Source organism: Malus sylvestris, chromosome 13 (assembly GCF_916048215.2).
Source record: "Malus sylvestris chromosome 13, drMalSylv7.2, whole genome shotgun sequence".
NCBI classification, from domain to species: Eukaryota; Viridiplantae; Streptophyta; class Magnoliopsida; order Rosales; family Rosaceae; genus Malus; species Malus sylvestris.
In genome coordinates, this window is record NC_062272.1 from 33,549,362 (window position 1) to 33,572,911 (window position 23,550).

Consider the following 23,550-nt stretch of genomic DNA (forward strand, 5'->3'; position numbering starts at 1 on the left):
AAACTTTATGCAAAAAAAATAATAATAATAATTGTTAACGGGTGAAACGGGTAACGGGTCGGGTTCGGGTGACCCGTTAGCTTAACAGGTTGGGTTCGGGTGACCTGTTAACTTAACGGGTCGTGTTGAACCCAACCCAAACCCAATAAACCCGACCCGTTTACAGGTCTAGATGGAAGTCAAACAAAAATGTCCTCACAGGTTTACTAAAATTTGTTTTGGAAACCCATAAATAATAAGTCACCAGACACCGGCGGCCTGAAATGAAGGCGGGCGAAAACAGAAAAAAGATAAAGGTTGACGCAATTTGTGCAACGGAGGGCTGTACACAGTACCTGTACATCCATCGTAAAGCCGGCATACACATTACACACACCAAATGTGTCAGGATTAGATAAATCAATTACCTCTTCTAATTTTAACAGTTGTATGTTTTGTCTCATCCTGATTACACATCGGTGCATCAGAATGAGTAAATCAAATAAGTTGTCTATTTTAAATCTAATTCATTTCTTCAACATTATCTATATACTAAAATTCGGTTCTTTTGGCATTGTTTTTCACTGTTTGTGAACGCTAAAATGTCGGAAATGCCCTCGACTTCTCTTGCTTTGCCTTTCTGTTGCCTTCTTTGTACAGTTAATCCTCGGTTTTACCCTCGCTGGGCACGCGTGTCCTTCATCGCTGGCTTTTCTAGTTTGATTTCTCTGCTTTTTCGTTGTCTACCTTTCGTTTTGCTTCTCTCTCTCGCCATTTCCTGCACTCACTTTTTTTTCCTCTCGCCGATTGTCGACGCCAGTTTTTCTTGCCTAAAATCTCCTGCGCTCTTGAGAAATTCTTATTGAAAGCCCCCAGCCCTTCAAGTTTCTGCCATTATTGAATTCGATCGGAATCCATTTTTTTCTCGCATAACCTGGTGTTTCCTAGTGAGTTTTCCGTCTTTCTCAAAGTGCTTGGAAAAAAAAAAATATTTGTGGTTTGTGCGTGGCTGCCTGATTTGATTTGGCTTTTGCTTTTAGGAAAAGCTGGAGTTCGAATTTTCGGGTTTTTGCATGCAAGCTTGGAAGCCCTTTCTGATCAAGGTATATAATTTCTGTTTTTTCTATTATATCTTATGGTGAACAAAATTAAAATTTTTTTTTTGGGTTGTGATCCATTTGCAGATCAAGAAATCAAGATTCAAAGATAATATGCCACCAATCACAGGACTCTGAATTCCTTTCTGGAACCCTGTTGCTGCACTGAATCATCAATTTTGAAAGTAGATTTTTATTTTTTGGTTCTCTGTGCTTTGCGGTTTTGTGTACAGATTTAGTTGAACATGGGGAAATCATAGCTACTGTTCCTGGAAAAGCTGATGCGAAGTGAGCTTCCGTTTTTATTTTCCATTTTGCTGTGAATTTATTTCGTGATTTGATTGGTGATCTCAATATGAACCCGTTAGTTTTGAATTTTGGTACATGGCATTACAAAAGCTAATGAATCCCATGCTTCAGTTGTTTTATTTCAACATCTGTTCAACTTATTGAAATCTTGTGATCAGTTTTTTCCCCTGAAAACTTTGTGATCAATTTAATCCTGTTAGAATATGTAATATTTCTTTGTCCCCAATAGATAAATTTTGGTTAGTTGGTGGAGCATTTGGAATGCTTATCAGTTATTTACTAAATGTAGTTTAAAGGAACAACTTAAATTTCTTGGGATGCCTATTTTAAAAGCAAAAGGAGAGATTGAAGCACTCTGTGCCCAGTTAAATGGCGACAATCATGTAGATGTTTGCATTACGTTTGACAGTGATGCGTACCTCTTTGAGGCTAAATGCGTAATAAAAACTTTTCGATCTAATTCCAAAGTAAGTATTAATGTCTTAGTAAGTTTAACTATCCTTGACTTGAGCAATTGTTTCTGCTTTTTCATATTTAAATTTTATTCTTTTGAACTCATATCTCCTCTTGCCAGTTCTCAGGGCTTATTATATTTTTAGGCACTAAGAAAATCTCATCGGTATGCAGGAACCATTTGAATGGTACTATATGTCAGTTATCGAAGCTGGTCTTGGTTTGAAGAGGAACCACTTGATTGCTCCCTCGCTTTTGGCTGAAAATGACCACGATTTGAATGGAGTTCAATGGCTTGATACAACTCTTTGTTTTGGTCAAACGTTTAGTGAAGATGAGATAAATAGGTATGATACTGGTTTTACACATGGTTTCTTTTTTGCTTAAAATGTTTTATGAAAAAAAAAAAAAATTAAAGATCACATTGCATGCAGGTTAGGTGAAATAGGCAGTTGCGATGCTTCTGTCTTTCAAGGTGGTATGTAATTTGTGGATGATAGTGTACCCAGTTTGGATGAGAGCCCATTAAAGTCAAAATTTTCTCATTGTTTTTTTTTTTTTTTTTTTTTTTGTAGGCATCCCAACAGCAAAAGAGCTCATTTCAAGTCTTCCTGTGAATTCTTTAGCAACACAGTTGGTGACAGCTACATAAAAGTTAAGAGAGGTTCAAATGCAGTTGCTCTTCATGTTATATGGTACATTGATCAAATCACTCAAATCCCTTTATTTTATATATAGTCGTTGTTAGCACTAACATCATATTCAATTTTTTGTGTGTCTGCTGCCTTTTTTAATCTCAATATCCCCTTTTTTGTCCTTCTTTTGTTTATATGTTTATTTATTTATATATTTTTTGCTAAAATATTGCTCTTTGAATTGTTTTGAGGATACTTAATATGACACACCCCGTCCCGAAGGAGGGCATGCTGGCCGTCACATGAGAGTGACGTAACCATTTACACAGTTCGGAAGCTTTTAAAATACAATTATTAAAATGGAAACCCTCGAGGGTGAGTCCTACTTTTGTGAATTCTGTCAGAATACCGTTGGATTCCTCGTAGCCACCAAAACTCTGCTATCAAGAACCTGGAGGGGCGAAAAACAAAATTGAGTGGGTCAGTAAAACCAAGCTTTTCAAAAACATTTCGCCAAAAATAATTCTAACCCCTCACTGTAAAACCTGTATACTTTTCCCAGAAAATAGTATAATAACATAATACTTTTCATAAATCTCGAATCATCAATTTTGCTTTAAAACCCGAAAGTATGCCATGATTTAATTTCGAAAACAAAATAAATGATGCATCAATGTAACAGGTGAAAAGTTGAATTAACCGGAGACCCTGCAGTTGGTCCTGTACGGTTAATTCCATAGCTCAACATCCAATCCAACCGGAGTCACCTCGATGACCTGTACGGCACTACACTGCAGATAAGTCGGAACTACCTAAAGTAGTCTGTACGACATGGATGGTGTAATAATACGCTCTAGTGCTTCTCTCATCAATCATCTGTGCACATAATCTAAGGTCACCCACTAGTCGGAATCACATCTAGTAATCTATACGACTAGCATGTCGGAACCCTCACTTGGTCTGTACGACATCCACCTACTTGGATCCAAGACGAGCGTGCGGTGTGGTGAATAATATAAGCACTAACACCATGATTGCAGGTTATGAGCTATCCACAATATACACATCAACAATGCACATGAATAATATAAAACTCACCTGATACTTACCTGTGCGTCCACAGCACCAATTCACATATATATATGCATCATATATCAATTCATGCTTTTCATATACTTCTATGCATGGCATTTCAAATCATACTTTTCATATAAATCTATCCATGGCATTTTAAATCATACTTTCATTTAAATTCAATTTCTGGGAAAACTCAATAGTATATAGGTAATACGAAAACAAAACTGCCCACTCACCTGGAGTTCGCCCTACAACTCCCTAGCACAACTCATCAAGGCGTCATGACGATCGCCGCCTAGAACAATAATCAAATCCAACCTCAGAAATCATATCGATAGAATATAACTTATATAAAACACATCACTACGCAGTTCGATCCGAAAGATCTGCAACTCAGATTTTAAATCCATAACTTCCAGAGGTCCACAATATATCTCTAGGACAACATCCTGAAATTTCATTACCATCCAACGGTCGGCTCTCCGTCAATTTCCAAAATTAAGTGACGGTTAACATTTTATTTTATGAACTTACAACTCCAATTCCGGAAGATCCGTAACTCGGATTCCCAATCCGTAAGTTCCAATAATCCTCAAATATTACGTATTACAACGTATCAGAGTTTGGTGACGATCCAACGGTCGGATCGTCAATTCACATTTTCACCTAAATGCGAAAACTATAAAACGTTATTTAAAGCACCTAACCAATAATCGTAATAACTTTCTCATACGGTGCTCAATTTGGGTATATGAATATACCACAGTGATCTACTCGACGTCACGAACGTCGACATATTTTTAGATTATTTTTTTGATGTGCCACGCGCCCCCACGCGCCACACGTGGCACGGGTCCACGCGCAGGCCACGCGCAGCACGTGCAGCACGTGTCATCCCCTTCGCAGGGCTCGCCGGACTGGTTTTTCCGGCGGCCGGACTCCGGCCAAACTCCGGCCAGTTTTCAAACTCCTTGTTCTCCTTCGTTTTTCACCCATTTTCTTCGTATTTTATACCAAATTGAAGCCCTAAGAGTGTACTATCACGTTGGACTAGTTTTAGGGCCTAAAAACCAAGAAATCTCACCTTGCAAAAACCAAAGATTCGGCCAACCTTGAAACCCACGATCCCGACGTCCAAATCCTTCAAACGAACGTCCCCGAGCTTCCTTAGGACCTCACTAAGCTTGCTATAAGCTTGGATTCCCCTGAAACACAACATTTTACGTTCGCATGAACAGTACCAAAAAACTGGGGTTCGGGTTTCAGGGGTTTTTCGAAGGTTTCACTTCCTAAAACTAGCATCAATGAACTCAGGACGTCAAAAGGATGAAGATACATACCTTATTTGCCTCGATCCGTCGAGTTTGTGGAGGGTTTGGGTGTGTGCCGTACGATGGGTGTGTGTGCGTGAGTTCGTGAGGGAGAGGGAGAGACAGGGAAGGCACGGGGGAAGGAGAGGGAAGGAGAGGTCTTGTGTGGTCCAGATTAACCCACACCCTCCATTTCATCCTAGCCATACATAACAAAATCCATCTTTCAAAATATTTTCTAATACTCTTGCATAATATTTGAACCAATAAAGTCTCACACACACGTACCTTAGTAACGTCAAGGGCAAACTCATCATTTCCTATTCCCGTCAAAAGCACTTCTGGGACGGGCTGTGACAATCTTCCCTCCTTATAGAATTTCGTCCCCGAAATTCCCATAACCAAATAAATCAATTAATACTCGTAGAATAATCTTGTGTACATCTCTCTCATCCGGTCTTCCGTCTCCCACGTAGCTTCCTCTACAGAATGATTTCTCCATAACTCCTTCACCAAACTCACCGTCTTGTTCCTTAGAACCTTGTCCTTCCAATCCAATATTGTGATTGGTTCCTCATCATAAGTCAAATCCGGATTAATCTCTAGCGGTTGAGGAGGGATCACATGAGAAGGATCAGAAATATAATGTCGAAGCATAGAGACGTGAAACACATTATGGACCTTAGATAACTCCGGAGGCAGCTCCAACCGGTAGGCAACTTCACCAACTCTTTCGATGATCACATAAGGTCCGATGTATCTCAGACTTAGCGTTCCTCTTTTCCCAAATCGTACCACACCTCTCCAAGGTGACAATTTCAAAAACACCCAATCACCCACATTATACACTCGATCAGTAGTATGCCGATCTGCTAAACTTTTCTGTCGATCCTGGGCTGCTTTCAGGTTTGACTTAATTACCTGAACATTTTGAGTAGTCTCATCTATAATCTCTGGGCCTTCTAACACCCTTTCACCAATCTCATACCAACATAATGGCGTTCGACACGCCCTACCATAAAGTGCCTCAAATGGTGACATACCAATGCCCGAGTGAAAACTGTTATTATAAGCAAACTCCATCAAGTCCAGACGATCCTGCCAGGAATCACCAAATTGCAGTACTGAAGATCTCAACATATCCTCCAACGTCTGAATGGTCCTCTCTGATTGCCCATCAGTTTGAGGATGATAAGCTGTGCTATACAGTAATTGTGTACCCAGAGCTTCCTGAAAAGCCACCCAGAATTTAGAAGTAAATCTCGGGTCTCGATCAGAGATAATATTTACTGGAACTCCATGATACCTCACAATCTTTGTGATGAACAACTTAGCCAATTTATTCAAATGATACTTTTCTCCCACTGAAATGAAGTGTGCTGGCTTGGTAAGCCGATCTACAACCACCCAAACGCTATCAAATCCATTCTGTGTACGTGGAAGCTTATACACAGAATCCATAGTGATATTTTCCCATTTCCACTGAGGAACGGGAAGTGGCCGCATCCGACCAAAAGGTTTCTTTCTTTCTGCCTTCACTTGCTGGCAAATAATACATCTACTCACATACTCAGTAATTTCTCTTTTCATACCAGGCCAATAATAAAATGGTCGAATGGTATGATACATTTTAGTTCCTCCTGGGTGCATCGCATAAGCCGAACAATGCGCTTCATCCAAAATTTCCTTCCTCACTTTTCTAGGCGTCAAGTAGACAATCAACTAAAATCAGCCTAACTTGAAAATTAGCCAATAAAACTTCTTCTTAACTTTTACCTTAAGCTTCATCCCAGTAGGTCTCAAATCCGCAAGAAGGAAAACATAACAAGTATACAAAGCATCAATTCTTACTGGAGCTTTCCTACCAAGTGCTTTGGTCGCAAAAATTTCAAGATCACCCTGGTCGTGCAATCATAATCACTAAGCAACCAAATCCATCTTCGTTGCCTAAGATTAGATTCATCTGAGTAAACAGATATTGGAGACTCTCATGATTCGTAGAAATCTTACACTTTTCTTCATAAAGATAATGTCTCCCAATCTTCCCAGCAAAGATGATAGTTGTTAATTCCAAATCACGAGTAGAGTAATTTATCTCATGAGGTTTCCATTGTCGCGGAGCATAGACAATTACCTTAACACTTCCACTTTAACACATCCAACACCACTCAAAGAAGCATCATTAAAACCTTCAACAAACCATCTATAACACCCTGCTAAGCCAAGAAAATTCCAAACTTCAGCCACGATTCGCGGTTGTTCCAAATTCTCAATCGCTGCTACCTTTTAAAATTTCGCTTGAATACCTTAACCATATATAACGCATTTTATAATTGTTGTTGATTCATACAACATTGACATTTGCTAAACTTAGCATACAATCAACGTTCCTTCAATCTTTGTAACATCAACTTAAATTTCTAACATGCTCTGCTCTCGGCTTAGAGTATCCCAGAGTATCGTCAATGAAAACAATAACGAACCTGTCAAGATATTCTTGGAAAACTTCATCCATCAACTTATAAAACAACAGGAGAATCCGTCACTTCGAATAGCATCACGAAAACTCATAATGACCGTAACGAGTCATGAACACAATCGTAGGAACATTATCATTAACTCTTCAATCGGTAACAACCAGACCTTAAGTCAATCTTAGGAAATACGCAGACCTCTAAGTTGATCAATAAATCATCAATACGCAACAATGGATAACGGTTCTTGATCATTACCCGATTCAATTACTTATAATTAAAACATAGCCTTAATGTCCATTTTCTTCCTCACCAATAAACTGGTGCTCCCCCCAACGATGTACTTTAAATGATACCTTTGTCAACCAATTCCTGTAACCGAACTTTCAATTCCCTTAACTCATCATGAACCAATCTTTAACATAAAATTTGTGCCTGGAGACAAATCATTAGTGAACTCCATATCTCCGCCTAACGGCAATCCAGGTAATTCCTCAGGGAAAACATCAAGAAAATGTCTAACCGCCTTACATCTCTCATACCATTAGAAGCAACATCATTTAGCACCCTATGAGTTAAGTATCCTTGGCAGCTTTTCGATAACAATCTCTTTGCTCTCACAGCATAAATAATGGCCTAACTCAATCCACTTTGCATACCCATAAAAGTAACCTCTGATAATCCATATTGGCAAGATTATAACCTAACCAATCTGTGCTTAAAATCACATCGAAATCCACAATGTCTAATACGATAAGATTCACTGGCATAAGTACTTCTTCCACCATCACTGGACACCCTGAAGGTGTAATATTATCATCTTGTTCTTCATTAGAAATACATAAATACGCCTCGATCGTGCTCCAACATTACTCTCTTTGGCAACATCGTCCATAATAAGAAATATATCAGCCGGAGTCAGCTAGAATGACCTGTACGGCTTACTCCTCAATTTTCCAAATAATATGTTCGCCGGATCCACCTCTTGTGGCCTGTACGGCATGGATGGTGTAATAATACGCTCTAGTGCTTCTCTCATCAATCATCTGTGCACATAATCTAAGGTCACCCACTAGTCGGAATCACATCTAGTAATCTATACGACTAGCATGTCGGAACCCTCACTTGGTCTGTACGACATCCACCTACTTGGATCCAAGACGAGCGTGCGGTGTGGTGAATAATATAAGCACTAACACCATGATTGCAGGTTATGAGCTATCCACAATATACACATCAACAATGCACATGAATAATATAAAACTCACCTGATACTTACCTGTGCGTCCACAGCACCAATTCACATATATATATGCATCATATATCAATTCATGCTTTTCATATACTTCTATGCATGGCATTTCAAATCATACTTTTCATATAAATCTATCCATGGCATTTTAAATCATACTTTCATTTAAATTCAATTTCTGGGAAAACTCAATAGTATATAGGTAATACGAAAACAAAACTGCCCACTCACCTGGAGTTCGCCCTACAACTCCCTAGCACAACTCATCAAGGCGTCATGACGATCGCCGCCTAGAACAATAATCAAATCCAACCTCAGAAATCATATCGATAGAATATAACTTATATAAAACACATCACTACGCAGTTCGATCCGAAAGATCTGCAACTCAGATTTTAAATCCATAACTTCCAGAGGTCCACAATATATCTCTAGGACAACATCCTGAAATTTCATTACCATCCAACGGTCGGCTCTCCGTCAATTTCCAAAATTAAGTGACGGTTAACATTTTATTTTATGAACTTACAACTCCAATTCCGGAAGATCCGTAACTCGGATTCCCAATCCGTAAGTTCCAATAATCCTCAAATATTACGTATTACAACGTATCAGAGTTTGGTGACGATCCAACGGTCGGATCGTCAATTCACATTTTCACCTAAATGCGAAAACTATAAAACGTTATTTAAAGCACCTAACCAATAATCGTAATAACTTTCTCATACGGTGCTCAATTTGGGTATATGAATATACCACAGTGATCTACTCGACGTCACGAACGTCGACATATTTTTAGATTATTTTTTTGATGTGCCACGCGCCCCCACGCACCACACGTGGCACGGGTCCACGCGCAGGCCACGCGCAGCACGTGCAGCACGTGTCATCCCCTTCGCAGGGCTCGCCGGACTGGTTTTTCCGGCGGCCGGACTCCGGCCAAACTCCGGCCAGTTTTCAAACTCCTTGTTCTCCTTCGTTTTTCACCCATTTTCTTCGTATTTTATACCAAATTGAAGCCCTAAGAGTGTACTATCACGTTGGACTAGTTTTAGGGCCTAAAAACCAAGAAATCTCACCTTGCAAAAACCAAAGATTCGGCCAACCTTGAAACCCACGATCCCGACGTCCAAATCCTTCAAACGAACGTCCCCGAGCTTCCTTAGGACCTCACTAAGCTTGCTATAAGCTTGGATTCCCCTGAAACACAACATTTTACGTTCGCATGAACAGTACCAAAAAACTGGGGTTCGGGTTTCAGGGGTTTTTCGAAGGTTTCACTTCCTAAAACTAGCATCAATGAACTCAGGACGTCAAAAGGATGAAGATACATACCTTATTTGCCTCGATCCGTCGAGTTTGTGGAGGGTTTGGGTGTGTGCCGTACGATGGGTGTGTGTGCGTGAGTTCGTGAGGGAGAGGGAGAGACAGGGAAGGCACGGGGGAAGGAGAGGGAAGGAGAGGTCTTGTGTGGTCCAGATTAACCCACACCCTCCATTTCATCCTAGCCATACATAACAAAATCCATCTTTCAAAATATTTTCTAATACTCTTGCATAATATTTGAACCAATAAAGTCTCACACACACGTACCTTAGTAACGTCAAGGGCAAACTCGTCATTTCCTATTCCCGTCAAAAGCACTTCTGGGACGGGCTGTGACAATCTTCCCTCCTTATAGAATTTCGTCCCCGAAATTCCCATAACCAAATAAATCAATTAATACTCGTAGAATAATCTTGTGTACATCTCTCTCATCCGGTCTTCCGTCTCCCACGTAGCTTCCTCTACAGAATGATTTCTCCATAACTCCTTCACCAAACTCACCGTCTTGTTCCTTAGAACCTTGTCCTTCCAATCCAATATTGTGATTGGTTCCTCATCATAAGTCAAATCCGGATTAATCTCTAGCGGTTGAGGAGGGATCACATGAGAAGGATCAGAAATATAATGTCGAAGCATAGAGACGTGAAACACATTATGGACCTTAGATAACTCCGGAGGCAGCTCCAACCGGTAGGCAACTTCACCAACTCTTTCGATGATCACATAAGGTCCGATGTATCTCAGACTTAGCGTTCCTCTTTTCCCAAATCGTACCACACCTCTCCAAGGTGACAATTTCAAAAACACCCAATCACCCACATTATACACTCGATCAGTAGTATGCCGATCTGCTAAACTTTTCTGTCGATCCTGGGCTGCTTTCAGGTTTGACTTAATTACCTGAACATTTTGAGTAGTCTCATCTATAATCTCTGGGCCTTCTAACACCCTTTCACCAATCTCATACCAACATAATGGCGTTCGACACGCCCTACCATAAAGTGCCTCAAATGGTGACATACCAATGCCCGAGTGAAAACTGTTATTATAAGCAAACTCCATCAAGTCCAGACGATCCTGCCAGGAATCACCAAATTGCAGTACTGAAGATCTCAACATATCCTCCAACGTCTGAATGGTCCTCTCTGATTGCCCATCAGTTTGAGGATGATAAGCTGTGCTATACAGTAATTGTGTACCCAGAGCTTCCTGAAAAGCCACCCAGAATTTAGAAGTAAATCTCGGGTCTCGATCAGAGATAATATTTACTGGAACTCCATGATACCTCACAATCTTTGTGATGAACAACTTAGCCAATTTATTCAAATGATACTTTTCTCCCACTGAAATGAAGTGTGCTGGCTTGGTAAGCCGATCTACAACCACCCAAACGCTATCAAATCCATTCTGTGTACGTGGAAGCTTATACACAGAATCCATAGTGATATTTTCCCATTTCCACTGAGGAACGGGAAGTGGCCGCATCCGACCAAAAGGTTTCTTTCTTTCTGCCTTCACTTGCTGGCAAATAATACATCTACTCACATACTCAGTAATTTCTCTTTTCATACCAGGCCAATAATAAAATGGTCGAATGGTATGATACATTTTAGTTCCTCCTGGGTGCATCGCATAAGCCGAACAATGCGCTTCATCCAAAATTTCCTTCCTCACTTTTCTAGGCGTCAAGTAGACAATCAACTAAAATCAGCCTAACTTGAAAATTAGCCAATAAAACTTCTTCTTAACTTTTACCTTAAGCTTCATCCCAGTAGGTCTCAAATCCGCAAGAAGGAAAACATAACAAGTATACAAAGCATCAATTCTTACTGGAGCTTTCCTACCAAGTGCTTTGGTCGCAAAAATTTCAAGATCACCCTGGTCGTGCAATCATAATCACTAAGCAACCAAATCCATCTTCGTTGCCTAAGATTAGATTCATCTGAGTAAACAGATATTGGAGACTCTCATGATTCGTAGAAATCTTACACTTTTCTTCATAAAGATAATGTCTCCCAATCTTCCCAGCAAAGATGATAGTTGTTAATTCCAAATCACGAGTAGAGTAATTTATCTCATGAGGTTTCCATTGTCGCGGAGCATAGACAATTACCTTAACACTTCCACTTTAACACATCCAACACCACTCAAAGAAGCATCATTAAAACCTTCAACAAACCATCTATAACACCCTGCTAAGCCAAGAAAATTCCAAACTTCAGCCACGATTCGCGGTTGTTCCAAATTCTCAATCGCTGCTACCTTTTAAAATTTCGCTTGAATACCTTAACCATATATAACGCATTTTATAATTGTTGTTGATTCATACAACATTGACATTTGCTAAACTTAGCATACAATCAACGTTCCTTCAATCTTTGTAACATCAACTTAAATTTCTAACATGCTCTGCTCTCGGCTTAGAGTATCCCAGAGTATCGTCAATGAAAACAATAACGAACCTGTCAAGATATTCTTGGAAAACTTCATCCATCAACTTATAAAACAACAGGAGAATCCGTCACTTCGAATAGCATCACGAAAACTCATAATGACCGTAACGAGTCATGAACACAATCGTAGGAACATTATCATTAACTCTTCAATCGGTAACAACCAGACCTTAAGTCAATCTTAGGAAATACGCAGACCTCTAAGTTGATCAATAAATCATCAATACGCAACAATGGATAACGGTTCTTGATCATTACCCGATTCAATTACTTATAATTAAAACATAGCCTTAATGTCCATTTTCTTCCTCACCAATAAACTGGTGCTCCCCCCAACGATGTACTTTAAATGATACCTTTGTCAACCAATTCCTGTAACCGAACTTTCAATTCCCTTAACTCATCATGAACCAATCTTTAACATAAAATTTGTGCCTGGAGACAAATCATTAGTGAACTCCATATCTCCGCCTAACGGCAATCCAGGTAATTCCTCAGGGAAAACATCAAGAAAATGTCTAACCGCCTTACATCTCTCATACCATTAGAAGCAACATCATTTAGCACCCTATGAGTTAAGTATCCTTGGCAGCTTTTCGATAACAATCTCTTTGCTCTCACAGCATAAATAATGGCCTAACTCAATCCACTTTGCATACCCATAAAAGTAACCTCTGATAATCCATATTGGCAAGATTATAACCTAACCAATCTGTGCTTAAAATCACATCGAAATCCACAATGTCTAATACGATAAGATTCACTGGCATAAGTACTTCTTCCACCATCACTGGACACCCTGAAGGTGTAATATTATCATCTTGTTCTTCATTAGAAATACATAAATACGCCTCGATCGTGCTCCAACATTACTCTCTTTGGCAACATCGTCCATAATAAGAAATATATCAGCCGGAGTCAGCTAGAATGACCTGTACGGCTTACTCCTCAATTTTCCAAATAATATGTTCGCCGGATCCACCTCTTGTGGCCTGTACGGCATGGATGGTGTAATAATACGCTCTAGTGCTTCTCTCATCAATCATCTGTGCACATAATCTAAGGTCACCCACTAGTCGGAATCACATCTAGTAATCTATACGACTAGCATGTCGGAACCCTCACTTGGTCTGTACGACATCCACCTACTTGGATCCAAGACGAGCGTGCGGTGTGGTGAATAATATAAGCACTAACACCATGATTGCAGGTTATGAGCTATCCACAATATACACATCAACAATGCACATGAATAATATAAAACTCACCTGATACTTACCTGTGCGTCCACAGCACCAATTCACATATATATATGCATCATATATCAATTCATGCTTTTCATATACTTCTATGCATGGCATTTCAAATCATACTTTTCATATAAATCTATCCATGGCATTTTAAATCATACTTTCATTTAAATTCAATTTCTGGGAAAACTCAATAGTATATAGGTAATACGAAAACAAAACTGCCCACTCACCTGGAGTTCGCCCTACAACTCCCTAGCACAACTCATCAAGGCGTCATGACGATCGCCGCCTAGAACAATAATCAAATCCAACCTCAGAAATCATATCGATAGAATATAACTTATATAAAACACATCACTACGCAGTTCGATCCGAAAGATCTGCAACTCAGATTTTAAATCCATAACTTCCAGAGGTCCACAATATATCTCTAGGACAACATCCTGAAATTTCATTACCATCCAACGGTCGGCTCTCCGTCAATTTCCAAAATTAAGTGACGGTTAACATTTTATTTTATGAACTTACAACTCCAATTCCGGAAGATCCGTAACTCGGATTCCCAATCCGTAAGTTCCAATAATCCTCAAATATTACGTATTACAACGTATCAGAGTTTGGTGACGATCCAACGGTCGGATCGTCAATTCACATTTTCACCTAAATGCGAAAACTATAAAACGTTATTTAAAGCACCTAACCAATAATCGTAATAACTTTCTCATACGGTGCTCAATTTGGGTATATGAATATACCACAGTGATCTACTCGACGTCACGAACGTCGACATATTTTTAGATTATTTTTTTGATGTGCCACGCGCCCCCACGCACCACACGTGGCACGGGTCCACGCGCAGGCCACGCGCAGCACGTGCAGCACGTGTCATCCCCTTCGCAGGGCTCGCCGGACTGGTTTTTCCGGCGGCCGGACTCCGGCCAAACTCCGGCCAGTTTTCAAACTCCTTGTTCTCCTTCGTTTTTCACCCATTTTCTTCGTATTTTATACCAAATTGAAGCCCTAAGAGTGTACTATCACGTTGGACTAGTTTTAGGGCCTAAAAACCAAGAAATCTCACCTTGCAAAAACCAAAGATTCGGCCAACCTTGAAACCCACGATCCCGACGTCCAAATCCTTCAAACGAACGTCCCCGAGCTTCCTTAGGACCTCACTAAGCTTGCTATAAGCTTGGATTCCCCTGAAACACAACATTTTACGTTCGCATGAACAGTACCAAAAAACTGGGGTTCGGGTTTCAGGGGTTTTTCGAAGGTTTCACTTCCTAAAACTAGCATCAATGAACTCAGGACGTCAAAAGGATGAAGATACATACCTTATTTGCCTCGATCCGTCGAGTTTGTGGAGGGTTTGGGTGTGTGCCGTACGATGGGTGTGTGCGCGTGAGTTCGTGAGGGAGAGGGAGAGACAGGGAAGGCACGGGGGAAGGAGAGGGAAGGAGAGGTCTTGTGTGGTCCAGATTAACCCACACCCTCCATTTCATCCTAGCCATACATAACAAAATCCATCTTTCAAAATATTTTCTAATACTCTTGCATAATATTTGAACCAATAAAGTCTCACACACACGTACCTTAGTAACGTCAAGGGCAAACTCGTCATTTCCTATTCCCGTCAAAAGCACTTCTGGGACGGGCTGTGACATAATAGTCCAAATTTTTTCAGTGAGCTTTTATGTGCATTTTTTGTTTGGTTCTTATTTGAAATGAACTTTGTAAGAAGTATCTTGGCATAACCCAATTTTTACATGAATCTAAGTTTTTCAAGAATAGCAAAGGAGAGAAAGGAGTCTGTTGTGTTTGGTGTAAAATTAATTTTTTTGTATTCCAATTATGTATATTTTTTGCTGTCAGTGTATTTTTGCGTTGTCTGATTAGCGGTTATGCATAATACTATTTACAATGTGTGCATTTTTAGTATTGATAGTAATGTTATAAATAATTAGATGGCACGAATGTTGTATGAATCTTGATATATTTTACAAATAATTTGTATTTAAATTATCTAGATGAGGTTGAATAGCGGAAGTCCAAATGTACACTTCACTGGAAGAAAGATTGTGTGACATAGATCCAGGTTGCGAATTTGTATGCTCATGTGGAAGAATGCTCTGTTGGTCAGACGACATTGACTTAACTAATGGACATGGACATAAGACATGGTACGGTAAGTATAGTAAATCTTTCGTCCTTGTTATTATGCAGTTGTAGGTTCTTTTCCTAGTCCTAGGCCATCTTATCATTATGTCTTAAAATAATAACAAAGTTTCCATTGCACTATAAATAAAGACCTTTCTGGGATTTTCGAAACTATCCTTAGAACAATAGTTAAGGATATCCAATGTACTTCTAATGCAAATACGAAGTACAACATTTTTCTTACGTATTAGACCGAATTGGTTGGAGCATGATGCAAGTGTCAGTACAGCTGGATATTCATTTGCTCACAAAAAAATTTTGTGCATACCTTCATGTTGTTTTATACAAAAATTACGGGATTTATTTATCCTAAATTCACTGTTATTAATAATTGTACCTGCATGCCATGCCTCAATGATTAGTCACTGAATTTTGTTAAATGTGTTGCATGTAAAAATTGGTTACTTTGAGGAGTCACTCTTCTGTATCTGGTGAAGATGAATTACAATAAAGCATGAAAGTGGCCATGACGTTTAAGGAAAAATTTATACTTCTGCCACAAGCCAGGTGCTTATCTAAAACATATATAATTACTTACATAAGTTGATTGTCTCTATTTCAACTTAGCGTCGTTCTTAATGTTCAACTGCCTGGAAAGGGTTCTTGAAGTTGTATTTTGGAATTAGTGTTCTTGATTCAGAAAAAAGGTCAATAAATACCTGCCTACACTCCACTTGTATGTAAATAGTATTGCTTATCATATATATTTTTACATTATACGGTTTTGAAAAGAATTACCCTGTAACCTTCCCCCCGATCCTAAGCCTATGCTTATGTGGTTATATACATATTTGAAGGCACTTAATTCAGACATGCAAGATTGTGAGATCAGACCCCAAGAAAAGAGCTAGAACAGGGATCCAGATAACAAAGGGGCCAAGGCAGAGTCATGAGAGCCCACAAGGAGCAACTTGAGGAAAGTGTCGATCAAAACTTTTGTATGTAACCATTTTCCAAATTCAGTGTAAATAGTAATGTTTTGAAACGCAATCTTTTATATCTTGCAAACATAATCTTTAATACAATTTTCAATTGCAAACGTAATTTTTCATACAATTTTCAATCCCGCAACAATGCATGTGCAAAATTTTCTAGTTGATTACTTAAACATGACTGACGAAATCAAATCCGTCAAGTATCGACACACTAATCATTCTATTCACTTCCCATCATTTGAGCTGATCAAGGATTCTTACCGCACCATTTTAGTATCCCTAGATCTTTGTTACAGCAATAAATTTCGAAACAAAATTAGGGAGTTCATAATTGAAAGTTAACTAGTAGTAATTGGAGCGATTATATTTTACTTGGCATTCAAAGTAGCATTGGGTATCCAAAGCTCGTCCAAGTATAATGGGATAAGGTCTAACTTTCAATTTTGAAGAAATGAGACATTTCACAATAGGTGGGAAAAAGCGAGTGTTGTTGTAGGCATAATTGATTGAACAATTATGGAGGCCATAAAGAGAGAGAAAGGTGAGGCAATAGTAGAGAAGAGAGAGATGTGTAATTGTGAGGTGTGTTCTATTCCACCCCATTGTGCCTTTATTTATAGTAGTAGGGAAGGTTAAATCCTTACCCTTTTAGGATTACAACTCATAATAGGTAATCGACTTCTAATAGGAAGAGATATTCCAAGATATACTAGGATTTACACAATCATATTCCTAATCTAATAGGACTGCAACACTCACCCTTGAGTGTGTAAATACTCAAGTAAATGGCGCATCAGGTCTTCAGTGATAAAGTCGTCAGCACAATGATCAAATGCGAGTCTCAAATCAACGGAAGATTGCATAAAAAGTAAAACTCACAAAACCTCGCTATGGTAAAACCCAAGGTGGGAGAAAAACCCATAGACTAAGGAGAAAAGTGAGAAATTGCATTTAGTCAAAACTATATGTCTTTTGGACGCAAGTAGAAGAGCTCACAAGGGTATGATTAACCCAAGATGGGTGCCTCGTTAAAACTTAGTTGGGTAGCAAAAACCCAGTGGAAAAATGCTCTTAATTGTAGGGAAAAAGTGTACATTAAGATCAAGTGAGTATACTTCTAGATACTCCTCCTGAGTTTAATATAACTTCCAAATGAGAACTACAAGCATTGCATATGAATAGTTAGGCGTACCAATTCCTAGGACAAGCTTTTGAAAAGTTGACTTCAGCAACGACGTCGTGTAGAGGTCAGCAAGGTTGTTTGGGATTGGCTTGCATGACTTCAATCTCATGATGCTTTGCTGATGTAGATGTAGACGCAATATGTCTTGGCATTGACTTTGTTGATGTATCATGTCTTGGTCGAGTTGATACATGCGGCATAATCTTCATGGATCGTTGTTGGGACTCAACGATGGATGAAAAATATAGCAAATACTTCGAATATGCTCAACAAGAACTCCTAACCATGTCTCACTTATGGCATAGTGAAGTAAGGTTAGTCTTGGAACGTTTCGAAGATTTCGCAACTAAGGTCATATCATGGACCTCCAAGATATTGCGATATCCCTAATGCTAAAGACTTAATCATTTGGGAATTTTGCCTTGTGTGGGTTTGAGAAGTAACCAGCTTTAGCATAACAAACAAGGCAAGCATCATTTTGAGGATTAAGGGGTTGGATCTGCTCGAGATGTGTTGGGATTTGCCCTTGTGGTACCTTCAGGGTACGTCTTTAATACCAATTCAGTGGATGCATGTAGGCACGATGCTGCATCTTTACCAAGATCAACAATGAATGAGATATCCTATCTAAATACATTGATCTAAGTACAACGAAGCGCAAAGTTGAACTTAGATATGGAACTTCAGATTCCATAACCTCTTCAAAGGTCTCATTTGCATATAACGTATGGACGATCAACGGTATACTCAAATGTGATATCTTCAGGGTGTCGTTCGACTGGTAGACCAAGGTACCATCAGAACAACGCTTGAACTTCAGGTCAAGGCATAAACGAGCTTTCCCAAGATCCTTCATCTCAAATTCCATTTTCACGTGCGAGGTAGTTTTCTCAAGCTCTTCCGGAGTCTTAATGAGATTTCTGTTAGTGACATAAACTGTAACTCTAGCAATTCGGAATAAGACTTCATAGTTTAACATGCAAGAGCATAATTCATCCTTGAATGATCAAATAATCACTTAGACAACATATCTGTAGGATTGTAAGTGAACACCTCAAACAAGTTAAGAGTGTGTTCCATGGTTTGGAATTATTTGAACCAGTCCATGTAATTCTTTGGAAAATTCCATGTAAATCTCTATATCTATATCCCCATGGAGAAACAGTAACCACATTTCATAATGCTGTTATCAATCACATGACGTTTGAGAGAAACCTTGCGCCATAAGGCGTGCATCATATTGCACTATTTCATTCATCTCATAATGCTTCCTTTCCCACTTGTAACACAATAAGGTTACCTTGGGCAGTGTAGGAACAAAAGGTCCAATACACACTTTGGTAAGGAATTTGACCTGGATTGTAATTTCGGTTGTCCAATCAGTTTTACGTTGTCACTTAATCAATGGAACACGGTTCGATATCGATGGTACCATCATCGACGTTGTCACTTAATTAATGTCGGTAGCTACCATATAAGTGAAAACATCATTGATGGTAATCTCATTTCAATTCCATTTAGCTTATCCAAACTAGTATACTGGACCAAGAACTTCAAGTCTCGGGTGAATCCTACAAACAAAATGATCTGTCATGCACCAAGCCAAGACAGATTGATTGGCTATCCGCCGCCTTTCAGGGATGTTGACTCAACGTTCGTTAAGTATGTCTATTCTTGCGGGCATGTTTGTAGCTAGTATATGATCTCGTCACTTTAGCCAGATCAGATGAATGCGTCTGGAGCAACATTCTGAAAGCTAGAATTTATCGCATTTGCTTATCACACTTGTGCTATACGGGGATCTAGATGAGACATAGTGGGCAACGTCCACGCAAATTCGTGTTGTTCTCTAGGAACGTTGACGTTCTTATCTCCCCCTAACGGCAGGAAGACTGTCTCATTAAAGTGACAACCCACAAATGAGCGGTAAAGAGATCACATGCAAGGGCTTTAAGAGAGCAAAGGTGAAAGAGAATCATAATCGACAAAGATTCACATCCTTCTTTGAGGACCTATATTGCTACGTTGCGGCGTAACTTGGCACATGGAATGCACACCCAAATACGAAAATCGTCAGGTTAGTACCTAGTAACCAGCTTTAACGTCATATAGGTTGGGTGGCAATGGGCCTCAAAGTAGACCAACATAGCTGCATACAAGATTGCATAGTCTTAGGAAGAAACTGAAAAACTTGGTACGTTCACCAAGGTCCAGGCGATCATTTAAATTGCGTTTTATAATCACTAGGTGAGGCTATTTGGGGGTGAACATGGGAATTCAATGTTCAATTATAAACCCAAAATACATGCAATACTTTATTGAAAAACCGTCGATATAAACTCTCTAGCATTATCCAGTCTCTCGGACTTTAAGGGATAAGTAGTGTGGTGAACCCTTAATCGGCCAAGAGGTTTAGCAGCAATGTGTGTGGACAAACATGTGACCAATTTGTCGATTCATCAACCAAAACCATAAGTCTTTATATGGTCCGCATTTTGGTTGGATTAGTCCAATATATTCTATTGAATCCACTACGAAAAGAGAGTCATGTCGTATCTTTGCGAGGAATGATATAGAAATGAATTTCCCTAATGAGGAGGCACTTGTAGGCACAAGATCCTTACTTCGGGTAAGATGATGTGTTGTAGCATCATTGTTCGACCTAAGTGTCCTAAAATGTCGTGCTAAAACAAGTAAACTGCTCGAATCACCAGGCTCCGGGCCTGGCACACGTGGCGTGTTTCTAGTTAGGGGACAACCCATTGGCCCCAAATCAAAGCTTCAGGCTCATTCTTGGAGGTAATGCAAAGATATTTCACTCTATTTTCTTCAGTGGTTTCATTGACGATCATTGTTCTTGATACGAAAATTAACTTAACACACAAATTTAACCCTCTTTTGACAATTGTAGTATAAGTATAAGTAGGGATTCTTTTGGACCAGGGATTAGGAGGGCTTGCTAATAACTTCTAAACTGACTCAAAAACATAAAAATAAACTTAAAAACACTTAACAAGATTCACAAGACTCAAAGAAAACTTAAAATAATCAAAACAGCTCAAAACAACCAAATAAACTTAAACTAGACACTAGGAATGACTTTGGACGAAAATTGACTTTTACTTTGAATCAAAACACTTAAAAACACTAACTAAAGCAGATTTGAAACACTTTGAAACAAGAAACTAAAAGGGGGGGTTTTGATTTGGATGAAGTTGTAACAAACAAACAAGTATGAAAATCTAGACAGATTGTAAAACGAATGTGAGAAATAAGATGATGGATAGGATAGCTAGAGGCTTTTTCTCCACACATGACATGTATGCAAATAATTCAATTTCCAGTTACTACTTCATTGAATTATGAACGACAATGCTCCAAATTAACCGTGACATCACTAGTTAACTCTAAGATTTTTCTTGTTTTATTGGATTGGATGACATCATTCGACAACCCAAAACATTCTTCAAAAGTTCCTTACATGACATCATAATAGAGATACAATCAAAGATCATTACGTTTAATGAAAATCATAAGCATTGACAAAGCACTTGCAACTATGACATCATGTCACTCATGCTAGGAATTGAACTTAATGCGATCGTTTATAAGCGACCTTCACTACATGTGAATATAAGTTTGTAACGATTATGTGAAACAAACAAACAAGTATGAAAAAGTAGACAAATTGTAAAACAAATTTGAGAAATAAGATGATGGATGGGATAGCTAGAGGCTTTTTCTCCACACATGATATGTATGCAAACAACTTGATTTCCAGTTACTACTTCATTGAATTATGAACGACAATGCTCCAAATTAACCATGACATCACTAGTTAACTCTCAGATTTTCCTTGTTTTATTGGATTGGATGACATCATTCGACAACCCAAAACATTCTTCTAAAGTTCCCTACATGACATCATAATAGAGATACAATCAAAGATCATTACGTTTAATGAAAATCATAAGCATTGACAAAGCACTTGCAACTATGACATCATGTCACTCATGCTAGGAATTGAACTTAATGCGATCGTTTATAAGCGACCTTCACTACATGTGAATATAAGTTTGTAACGATTATGTGAAACTTCCTTATACTCTAGCAACGGATTTATGCATGCCAATTAAGTGTCGACCCTTAATTAACAAATACAAATAAGTTATCAATCAAATAGTTAAGCCAATTGCATTCACAATTCAAGAGTTCATAACTGGAATTTATCAAATCATATTACACACATATGGCTTTGAAATCACCCCTAGCTAAGAGGGGTTTAGCCACTCATATTCACAACAAAACGAAAGAAAATGAATTTAAACATTGGAAACAAAAGAAAGAAAACACCTAAAAGCTCGAACGATCCAAGTTGGACAGCAAGCACGTCCAAGCACTTTCCTTCCCTTCCTTTGCTACGGCATAAGGTGTTGGTGAGTGTTTGAAGGTTTGTTTGTATGGAGAAATGGATGTGTTTGGATGAAGGTTGTATTGAAATAGGGATGAATGATCAAGCAAAAACTAAACTATATGGCTACCACACACACTTCCTTTTATAGAGGAAGTGCACGACAAGGAGGGGAAAAATGATGGTGTGTGCAATGATTCAAGGGTGAAAATGAAGTAATGATGCAAAGCATGAGGGGTAAAATGGAGTGGTGTTGCAGCAATGAGTGCATGGAGTGGTGTTTGAAATGATTCAAAGGTGAAAGTGAAGTGATGATGCAAAGCATGGGGGGTAAAATGGAGTGGTGTTGCAGCTATGAATGCAAGTAGGGAACATGAATGATTGTGCACATGGTAGAGAAAGGAAAGGGAGGTGGAATAGTGCAAAAATGAGTCAAAGGTGCAGCAAGACTAATGATGCACAGCATGAGATTCCAAATGTGGTGGATGGTGCATCAATGAGTGCATGTAGTGGAGGTAAAAGTTGTTTGAAATCTGATGGGTGAAGGGGACAAGAATTGTACAACAATTGAGTGCAATGATTCATTGTTTTGATGCAAGAAATTAGAAATAATGAAGGAGACAAGGGTAGTGCACAACATGGGTGGATAATGAGTGTAATGGTGTATGAAATGAGTGCAAGAAATCTGGTGCATGAAGGGGACAAGGGTCATTATGTATGGCATGGGTGGAAAGGTGAGTAAGTGGTGAATGAATGAGTGCAAGGAGGTGAAAGAATATTGTGCACATGGTAGACAAAGGAAAGGAAGTGGAATGGTGCAGCAAATGAGTGCAAAGAGGGAACATGGATGAATGTGCACAACATGGAGTGATTAATGGCAGAAAATAGGAAAGGAATGGCTCCCTTGCATGACAAGGAAGAGAAATGGTGAAGGATGGTATTGCTTGGACTTTTTAGGGCAGGTTTAGGACTTGTAGAATATGTAATGAAATGTCCCAAAGTATTTAGGAACCCTTCGTGTGACTAAATCTTTGGTAATTTAGGATTAGGAAAGGTAACGACAAGATAAGGCAAGTTTGACTAGTCTTTCCTCATTCTTAATGGTTTCCTTGTCTTCCTTGGTCCTCAATTTATTTTCTTCCTTTCCTTGGCACATTCCTAGCTTCTTTAGATCCTTAATTTCGTC

At 39.0% G+C, this 23,550-nt stretch overlaps 3 long non-coding RNA genes across 16 annotated transcripts; 1 reads left to right on the plus strand and 2 right to left on the minus strand.

Moving 5' to 3' along the window:
- The first annotated feature begins 671 nt into the window (after nt 1-671).
- LOC126596968 (uncharacterized) lies at nt 672-16,891 on the plus strand. 8 transcript variants are annotated; one of them, XR_007614081.1, is made up of 9 exons: nt 672-926; nt 1,020-1,082; nt 1,164-1,364; nt 1,675-1,852; nt 2,013-2,185; nt 2,273-2,316; nt 2,414-2,533; nt 15,646-16,342; nt 16,633-16,891. It is a non-coding gene; the product is annotated as an uncharacterized LOC126596968 (long non-coding RNA). The 8 variants fall into 8 exon arrangements; XR_007614086.1 differs by lacking the exon at nt 1,675-1,852 and having other exon boundaries at nt 677-926; nt 15,646-15,798; nt 16,247-16,342; XR_007614084.1 differs by lacking the exon at nt 1,675-1,852 and having other exon boundaries at nt 678-926; nt 15,646-15,803; nt 16,247-16,342.
- On the minus strand, nt 2,718-15,281 carry LOC126596969 (uncharacterized). Of its 7 annotated transcripts, none has more exons than XR_007614088.1 (5): nt 10,180-10,336; nt 4,891-5,059; nt 4,635-4,755; nt 3,787-3,845; nt 2,718-2,924 (listed from the first exon to the last, which is right to left on the minus strand). It is a non-coding gene; the product is annotated as an uncharacterized LOC126596969 (long non-coding RNA). The 7 variants fall into 7 exon arrangements; XR_007614091.1 differs by lacking the exons at nt 4,635-4,755; nt 4,891-5,059 and adding exons at nt 9,666-9,786; nt 9,922-10,090; XR_007614090.1 differs by lacking the exons at nt 3,787-3,845; nt 4,635-4,755; nt 4,891-5,059 and adding exons at nt 8,818-8,876; nt 9,666-9,786; nt 9,922-10,090.
- LOC126596970 (uncharacterized) lies at nt 13,480-15,016 on the minus strand. The gene is made up of 3 exons (XR_007614094.1): nt 14,953-15,016; nt 14,697-14,817; nt 13,480-13,907 (listed from the first exon to the last, which is right to left on the minus strand). It is a non-coding gene; the product is annotated as an uncharacterized LOC126596970 (long non-coding RNA).
- Nucleotides 16,892-23,550: the final 6,659 nt, after the last annotated feature.